Source organism: Hipposideros armiger, unplaced genomic scaffold (genome assembly GCF_001890085.2).
Source record: "Hipposideros armiger isolate ML-2016 unplaced genomic scaffold, ASM189008v1 scaffold_107, whole genome shotgun sequence".
NCBI lineage: Eukaryota > Metazoa > Chordata > Mammalia > Chiroptera > Hipposideridae > Hipposideros > Hipposideros armiger.
In genome coordinates, this window is record NW_017731457.1 from 3,055,206 (window position 1) to 3,064,823 (window position 9,618).

Consider the following 9,618-nt stretch of genomic DNA (forward strand, 5'->3'; position numbering starts at 1 on the left):
GCATCATTGTTCTTAAGAGCTTCCCATCCAACTTCACAAAACAAGAGGCCATCAATAATGAAAGCTGTTTATTCTGTCCCCTCTTTCCCCTCCAGTGGTTGACATCTCACCCCCACCCCTTCCATCCTGTCTCACAGCTATAAAAAAACACAAGCTTTTGTAGTACAGCAACTTTGGCTTAAATCCTGTATCTGCCATTAACAGGCTATTTAACCCTGAGTGAGTCATCAGTCTTTCTGGACCTTAATTCCTCATCTTTAAAATGGAGATAATTGCACTTATCTCATGGAATGATTGTAAAGGCCAATTAAGGTTAAATATGTGAACACAAGCTAGAATTTAGCAAATGGAGGCTGGTATATAATTGTCACCTTTACTACAGCCAAGCCTGCCACCTGGGCTCTGTATCCTGTTTCCCAGGACCCTCCAAAACTGGCTCCACCAGTGATTTCTTCTTTTTCTGGTGTTCTCTCTTCTTCAACGTATAAATATGCTCCATCTTCCCAGATACTCTTTTTCCTTTCACCATCAAATTTCTGCTTAAAAAAACTTTTAATTATGAACATAAAAATAGAAGAGAGACTTAAGAAGAGAGACTACAAAGTAATTCTCATGTACCCATCACATAACTTCAACAATTATCAACATTTTTCATTTTCCCCTCCTGCCCCGCCTTGCTGGAGTACTGTAAAGCAAGTTCCAGATATTATATTGTTTCATCTGTAAATACTTTTGGCTGCATTCCTAACAAATAAGGACCTTAAAAAATACACAAACCACTTAACAAAATTAACAGTAATTCCTTAGCATCATCTAATATCCAATGTTTTCATTTTCCCAATTGTTTCAAAAAATTATTTTACAGTTGGATTATTACATTTATTTCCTATGTCTTATCTATATCAGTTCCCCTCCTCTCTTTTTTTACAGCAATTACTTATAGAAGAAACGGAGTATTTTTTCCTATAGAATTTCTCAGTTCTGGGTTTGGCCAAATGTAATTTTTAGTGTCCTTTCACATGTTCATCTATCCCCTGATTATTAATTTTTTTTGGTAAACTCGCAGTTATATCTAGAGACTTGATTAAATTCAGGCTCCATTTCTTCTAAATTTTTATCAGAAGAGGTGCTGTGTTCTTTCTATTATCTCACCTGAGGATCCCCAATGTGATTGGTTGTTCTGCTTTTATGCACGTTAGGGTCAAAGGGGTTAGAAGTTGGCAGTCTAATTCATCCATTATAAAGCTCCAAAAACCTTATCTAATGGTTTTTAAAGCCTGTAATTGTTGCTCCTGGATCCACTATTTCACTGAGTGCTACAAAATATTGAATTTCTAATTTTATCATTCCTTATACATTTATTGGCTGGTATTTTTCTCTAAAGAACTTCCCTCATTTCCCATTTGGCTATCCTGTATAAAAGATGTTATTGATGCCCACATCTCTTTGGCCTACTTTTGAGTTTACCATATACACTGAGAGTTGCCCATAAGTGTCTGTATCTTTCTGATTGTGTGGATAGAGCATCTCAATTACTGAGAATCTCACTTATGTTATATCCTTAGATCTTGAAAGATAGGGAAGGTAGTGGCAATTATATGAATTGTGGAGTTGGCTCTGGCTTTTCTTTACTGCCCTAGAAAACTTGAAGAAAGAGATAACAAGCTCAGGGCAGCCAATGAAATCCAGCACTGAAAGAGTGCCTACATGGCGGCACCCAAAAAGACTCTCATCTCCAGTAGCTGGAGGAAAGTCTACTCCTACCTAGCAGGAGAGGATAGAAAGAAAGCACCAAAGCAATATTTGAAGAGACAATGGCTGAGTAATTTCTAAAATTGATGAAAGACATGAATCCACATATTCAAGAAGCTCAGTAAAATCTAAGTAGGAGACATACAAAGAAAATCATACCTAGGCTTACCACAGTCGAACTTCTGAAAGCCAAAGATATAAATAAAGAGAAAATTCTAAAACAGCCAGAGAAAAAAGACAATTTAATTCAGGGGAACAATAGAATAATGGCTTACTTCTTAAAAGTAATTACAGAAGTCAGGAGAAATGGAATGACACCTTTAACATGATGAAAAGAGAAAACTCTGCTAACCTAGGAACCTATGTCCAGTGAAAACATTCTTCAAAAATTAAGGGTAAAATTATTAGACAAAGAAAAGCTGAGATTTTGATTCCTGCAGACCTGCACTATGAGACCCCAAGGCCAAAGGAAAATAATCCCAAATGCTAGCTTGGATCTTCAGGAAGAAAGGAAGAAACGTAGAATGGGTAAATAAATAAAAAAACATTAAAAAGATGTCGAAAACAGCATGGTAGTTTCTCAAAAAAATTAAACATTGAATTACTGTATGAGCCAGTAATTCAACTTCTGGGTATACGAGGTCAGACAATTAAGTTCGCGAACTCATCCTAGAAAAAATGCTACACACCTCATTGCTGAATATCACTATAGTCATCTTCAAAGTACTCCCCTTGGGAAGCTATGCACTAATGCCAGTGCAGAGTCCACCCTTCAAAGCAATTTTGGAACTCTTTCTGGAATGGTCATCATAGTTGTTGTCGTATTACCCTTGATGTCCTGAATGTCATCAAAATGTCTTCCTTTCAATATTTTCTTTATCTTCGGGTAAAGAAAGAACTTATTGGGGGCCAGATCAGGTGAGTAGGGAGGGTATTCCAATACAGTTATTTGTTTACTGGCTAAAAACTCCCTCACAGACAGTGCTGTATGAGCTGGTGCATTGTCGAGATGCAAGAGCCATGAATTGCTAGAGAAAAGTTCAGGTCATCTAACTTTTTTTTTTTTTAAGATTTTTATTGGGGAATTGGGGGGATGGGAACAGTGCTGGGGAATTGGGGGAAGGGGAACAGACAAGTTGCTGTCGTTTTTTTGTTCTTCAGTCTAGTTGTGGAGGACGTTGCTTCACTGGCCCAAGTTGGCACCATCATTGCGCTCTTCCCGGGCGAGGCAGATCAGTCGCCGGCTTCTGGACGGCCGCTCATGCTGGCTGCTGGCTACATACGGTAGCCCTTGGCAACCCACTGCCACAGGGGCTGCAGCTTATGCCGTTGCTGGCAACTCATGGCAGCCCAGCTCCAGGTTGAGTTGTTGTTCAGCATCTTAGCTGTAGAGGGCAGTGTCACTGGCCCTCATATGTGGGATCCAAACCGGGGCCCTCTGGCGTCCCAAGCCAGTTCTTAACCATTGCGCCACTTGGCTGGCCCCATCTAACTTTTTCACAGCCTTTTCAGCACTTCCAAATAGTAAACTCGGTTAACTATTTATCCAGTTGGTACAAATTCATAATGAATAATCCCTCTGATATCAAAAAATGTTAGCAATATTGTTACAACAAGTTTGCAAACTTAATTGTCAAGCAGGGACTTGGACAGACACTTGAACACCAATGTTTATAGCAGCTATTATTCACAAGAATCAAATGGTAGAATGACTCAAAGGCAGTTAAGTGGATAAACAAATGTGGTATATACATACAGTGAAATGTTGTTCAGCTTTAAAAAGGAAGGTTCACAACATGTCACAACATAGATACACCTTAAAAACATTATGCTAAGTGAAATAAGGCAGAAATGAAAGACAAATATTGCATGACTCCCCTTATGTAAGGTACTTAGGGTAGTCAAATTCATAGAGACAGAAGTAGAATGGTGGTTGCCAGGAACTGGGGGTGTGTGGGGCGGTGTGAGCAGGGAGTGGGGAGCTAATGTTCAATGGGTATAGAGTTTGGGAAGATGAAAAAGTTTTGGAAATTGATGACGGTGATGGCTGTACAACAATGTCAATGTACTTAATGCCACTAAACTGTACACTTAAAATGGTTAATATGGTAAACCTTGCATTTTGTATATTTTACCACAATAAAAATATTAAAAAGACTATTAACTGTTAAAAGTAACAATAATAACAGTGTATACTTAGGCTTTTAACATATGTAAAAGAGTAAACCATATGATATCACAAAGGGTCTGGGGGGGAAAAAGGTGCAAATGGAATTATTCTAAAGTTCTTACATCTTTCCTGAAGCAGTAAAGTAGTTCAAGGTAGGTTGTATTAAACAAAAAAACATATTAAGGCCGGGAAAGTGGCGCGTTGGTTAGGAATTGGCTTGGGATGCCAGCTCTGAGCAGCAGGGCCCCGGTTTGGATCCCACATGAGGGCCAGTGACGCTGCGCCCTCTACAGCTAAGCTGGGCTGCCGTGAGTCACTGGTGACGGTGTAGGCTGCAGCGGGGCTGGCCGGCAGCGGACGTGAGCTTTCATGAGCTGCCATGAGCCGCCACGAGTGGCCGTCCAATGGCCCGTGAGCGACTGCCTCACCCGGGAAGGGCACAACGATAATACCAACATGGGCCAGTGAAGCCACGTCCTCCACAACTAGACTGAAGAACAAAAGGACAGTAACTTGTCTGTTCTCCTTCCCCGATTCCCCAACGCTGTTCCCCTCCCCCAATTCCCCAATAAAATCTTAAAACAAAACAAAACAAAACATATTAAATCTCCAGATTAACCAAGAGAAAAAATATAAAAAGGTTGACGAAGATGCCACAGAGGAGATATGATAGGGTAATAAAAATAATACTTGTTTCATCCAAAGGTTAAAGGAAAGGAAGAACAAAAAACAGATGGGACAAATGGAAAACAGGTAGCAAAGATGATAGACAATCACATTAAATTTAGTGTCGTAAACACTCCAATCTCCAAGAGACAGAGGTTGTCTAACCGGAAAAACTCCAACAATAGGAAATATAGTCAATAACATTGTAATAACTATAATATGTATGGTGTCAGATGGGTACTAGACCTAATGGGGTGATCACTTCAGAAGGTATGTAAACGTCTAATCACTATGGTGTGCACCTGAAACTAATAATGTTGTATGTCAACTGTAACTGAAATATAAAACAATAAATTAATACGATAAAAATAAAATAATAAAAAAGGATGAAAAGTGAAAAAAAAACCAACAACAAACCAATTATATGCTTTTTACAAGTGACACACATTAGGTATAAGGATATAGGGAGATTGAAAGTATAAAGATACAAAAAGATATACCCTACGAATACCAACTCTAAGAAAGCGGGGGTGGCTGTATTAATATCACTTATTAATACAGGCCTGTTCTACACAACTCTCCAGCGTGTCCCTGGAAGGATTAAGCGCTGGTTGCCCATGACAACAATCTGGTCTCCAATGCCTTCTTTATTGGCTTTTCTCTCCTCTCTGTCTCACTTTTCCCACCTATTCATTTATGCTTCCTGGGATTACCTCTCAGTTAAACCACCTGCCACTCAAGCTCTTATTAAAGGACCTGCTTTTGGAACCCCAATTAAGACACTCTGAAAGAGAGTTTGAACAGAAAAGGGCACGTAAATGCATTATCCTTTCCCTTTACTTAACTATTTTCAAATGAGTTGGTACTCTACAACCTCCAAAGGTGACAAGTGAATTCTTTTTCTTTAGTGTCATTATTAATTAAAAAATTTCAATACATTTTCTATTTTTAAATAAACTTGATTGTTCAGAACTGTTTTAGATTTACAAAAAAATTGCAAATAGCACAGACAGTGGCCATACACACACTATGCATGCAATTTCCTCTATTATTAATATCTTACATTAGCAGGGTTTATTGTTATAATGGATGAACCAATATTGACACATTATTATTAACTGAAGTCCACACTTTCCTCAGATTTCCTTAGTTTTCTCCTAATGTCCTTTTTCTGTTCCAGGGCCCAGCCAGGATCCCACATGACATATCACCATCTTGTCTCCTTAGGCTCCTCTTGGCTGTGACAATTTCTCAGACTTTGTTTTTGAGGACCCTGACAGTTTTGAGTTCTGGTTAGATACGTTGTAGAATGTTTCTCTATTGTGATTCGTGTCTGTTATTTCTCCCATGACTAGACTGGGGGGACATTTGATGTGTTTTAATTCACTGCAGCTATTACTCTTTTTTGAGGCTCAGATTGTTCCATTTTTGGTCAGTAGAAGCCCCTGTAAAGCTGATTCCTGTGTCTTTTTGCAAAGACCCTAGCAGTCCTTATTTTTATTTTTATTTTATTTTATTTTTAAAAAATTTTATTGGGGAATTGGGGGAGGGGAACAGACAAGTTGCTGTCCTTTTTTGTTCCTCAGTCTAGTTGTGGAGGATGTCGCTTTACTGACCCATGTTAGTATTATCATTGCACTCTTCCCCGGTGAGGCAGATTGGTCTCCGGCCACTGGATGGCCGCTCACGACAGCTCATGTTGGCTGCCGGCCGCTCACGCTGGCTGCCAGCCACTCATGGTATCTTATGGCAGCCCACTGTAGCTTTACTGCAGCCTACGCCGTCACCAGCAACTCATGGCAGCCCAGCTCCAGGTTGAGCTGTTGTTCACCATCTTAGCTGTAGAGGATGCAGCGTCACTGGCCCTCATGTGGGATCCGAACCAGGGCTCTGCTGCTCAGAGCTGGCATCCCAAGCCAACTCTTACCCAATGCACCAATCGCCCGCCCCCCCCAGCAGTCTTTAATCCCATCTTTGCTCCCTGACATGACAAGGTTTTTCTAGCTTTGTCTTCTGCGTTTCCTGCCACAAACCTGGAACCAGCCATTTCTCCAGAGGGCCCTTGTTTCTTCTATGGGAGTTGGTATTTAGGGATCAGAGTCAGGCAGTGGGGTGCTATTGCTATTGAATTGTCATACTTCCTGAATCTTTTCAGTGGGCAGAGCTGGGAAATTAAGTATTTTAGAAAGTGAAAAATTGTGGACACGTACTGATATTTCCCATTTAAATTTAAAATCATAAAGTTTTAACATAACTTCTTTGATTTAATATTTGTATCTCTTTTCCCTTATCTTGGTTCCTAATGATGTTAACACAATTGCTTATTTGTGCTCCATACAATATGTAAAATAAATTCAAATAGTAATGTCAGTATTATTACTAACAATATGATTACTGAGTGCTGCTTAAGATTTTCCTGTAGTTCTTCTATCTTAGGATATAGTCCTCTGGGAATGTACTAGCAAGCTTCTGGGCTTAATTATGCCACTGACTTGACATATGGTTAGTGTATTTGTTTCATTTTTTTTAATCCACTTTTAGAAATTGCTTTGTGATATTTTCTTTTTCATGGCTTGCCAGGGAAATGGAAGACAGACTTAAACTGGTAATCCGAGGCGCTTGCGAAAGAATCCTTTTTGTTCTCAGTACATTAAGGAAGCACTCGCAAATCAATGTTGCTCAAACTCTCTCCCCCAAGAATTCCACCTCTAGAGACAAGTTTTCTCTGAGGTGGGCAGTGAGGGTGGCTGGGGAGTTCTAGGGGAGAACGTAGCCTCAGCCTAAACACAATTCCAAATCCAAACTACCGTGCACAATAGAACTAAACAAAACTTCTGTGCTTCATCTGAGAAAACACACTTTCTGAAACATTTAACATCATTTTCACATCCCCAGGATAAACTCTAGTAGATCTGACAGCAAAGAGTTGGAATGATTGGGCTTGCGCAGCAGCGGTGGCAGCGGCCTAGGCGGTAACAGCATGGAATGGGGCACCGAGCTGAGAGATCAATTTGACGTAATTGAGCGGCACACACAGTGGGGGCTGGAGCTGTTGGACAGATACGTGAAGTTCAGTTCGTGAAAGAGCGAACTGAGGTGGAGCAGGCTTATACGAAGCAGCTGCGGAGCCTGGTGAAAAAAATATCTGCCCAAGAGACCTGCCAAAGATGACCCTGAATCCAAATTCAGCCAGCAGCAGTCCTTTCTACGGATTCTCCAGGAGGTAAATGACTTTGCAGGCCAGCGGGAGCTGGTGGCCGAGAATCAGCGTCTGCGTGTGTCTCGAGCTGACCAAGTACTCACAGGAGATGAAACAGGAGAGAAAGATGCACTTCCAAGAAGGCCGTCGGGCCCAACAGCAGCTAGAAAGTGGCTTCAAACAGCTGGAGAATACTAAGCGTAAATTTGAGCGGGACTGCTGGGAGGCTGAGAAGGTAGCCCAGACTGCAGAGCGGCTAGACCAAGATATCAACGCCACCAAAGCCGATGTGGAGAACGCCAAGCAACAAGCCCACCTTCGGAGTCATACGGCAGAAGAAAGCAAAAACGAATACGCAGCCAACTACAGCGTTTCAACCGAGACCAGGCCCACTTCTATTTTCCCCAAATGCCCCAGATATTTAATAAGCTGCAGAACATGAGCAAGCGCTGGGCCACCCACCTGGGGACCGGGCACAGGCTACTGTCAGAGGCAGAGCTGCAGGTGGTGCCCATCATTGCCAAGTGTTTGGGGGGCATGAAGGTGGCCGCAACTACTGTGGACGCCAAGAATGACTCCCAGGTCCTAATTGAGCTGCACAAGTCAGGCTTTGCCTGCCTGAGTGATGTGGAATTCGAAGACTTCATCCAGCCCATGAGCTGTGCACCCTCAGACAGCAGCCTGGGCACCGCCTCAGACACTGGCCGGAGCTGAGAGGCCCAGCCCTCAGCCGTGTCAAACGCTGGCCCTTCGGCAAGAACAAGACAGTGGTGACCGAGGATTTCAGTCACTTGCCCCCAGAGCAGCAGATAAAGTGGCTTCAAAAGCAGTTAGAGGACCGTAATCGTGAACTGCAGAAGGAGGTTGACCAGAGGGAAGCCCTGAAGAAAATGAAGGATGTATATGAAAAGACACCCCAGATGGGGGACCCTGCCAGCTTGGAGCCATGGATCACAGAAACCCTAAACAACATTGAATGGCTGAAATTGGAAGTACAAAATTATGAGTCTTGGCTGGCAGAAGCTGAGAGCCGGGTCCTGAGCAACTGGGGAGACAGCCTGAGCCGGCACACCCAGCCTCTGGACCCCCCAGCCAGCGTACCACCAGACAGCAGCAGCAGCAGCAGCAACAGCGGATCGTAGAACGACAAGGAGAGCTCTGAAGATCCCCCCATGGAAGAAAGCCAGGACACCCCCATCTACACAGAATTCGATGAGGAGTTTGAGGAAGAGCCTGCATCACCTATAGGTCACTGTGTAGCCATCTACCATTTTGAAGGGTCCAGAGAGGGCACCATCTCCATGGCCGAGGGTGAAGACTGGAGTCTCATGGAAGAGGACAAAGGTGACGGCTGGACTCGGGTCAGGCGGAAACAGGGAGGTGAAGGCTACGTGCCCACTTCCTACCTCTGAGTCACACCCAACTGAACCCTGCCAGAGGCGGGAAGAGGGGGCCCCAGGACCTACGCACTTTATCTCTGCCCCCGTGGCTTCAGCTGAGGCCTGTGTAACCTGCTGCCCCCCACCCCCACTTCTCATCCCAAATGGACCCGCTGTGCCTTCCACCATTGATGTACATACTCATGTTTCAGACCTTTTCTTCCTGCCACTTGGCTAGGGCTGTTTGTTTTATATATATATAAACTATGTTAAAAAAAAAGTTGAATGATAAAAACTTATTTGGAGGGTCAGCCGAGTGGCGCGATGGTTAAGAACTGGCTTGGGACGCCAAAGGGCCCCGGTTCGGATCCCACATATGAGGGCCAGTAACACTGCCCTCTACAGCTAAGATGCTGAACAACAGCTCAACCTGGAGCTGGGCTGCCCTGAGT

The 9,618-nt window shown here is 42.8% G+C and overlaps 1 pseudogene; it reads left to right on the top strand.

Annotated features, from left to right (window-relative positions):
- The first annotated feature begins 7,568 nt into the window (after nt 1–7,568).
- Nucleotides 7,569–9,214, top strand: LOC109385004 (cdc42-interacting protein 4-like; annotated as a pseudogene).
- Nucleotides 9,215–9,618: the final 404 nt, after the last annotated feature.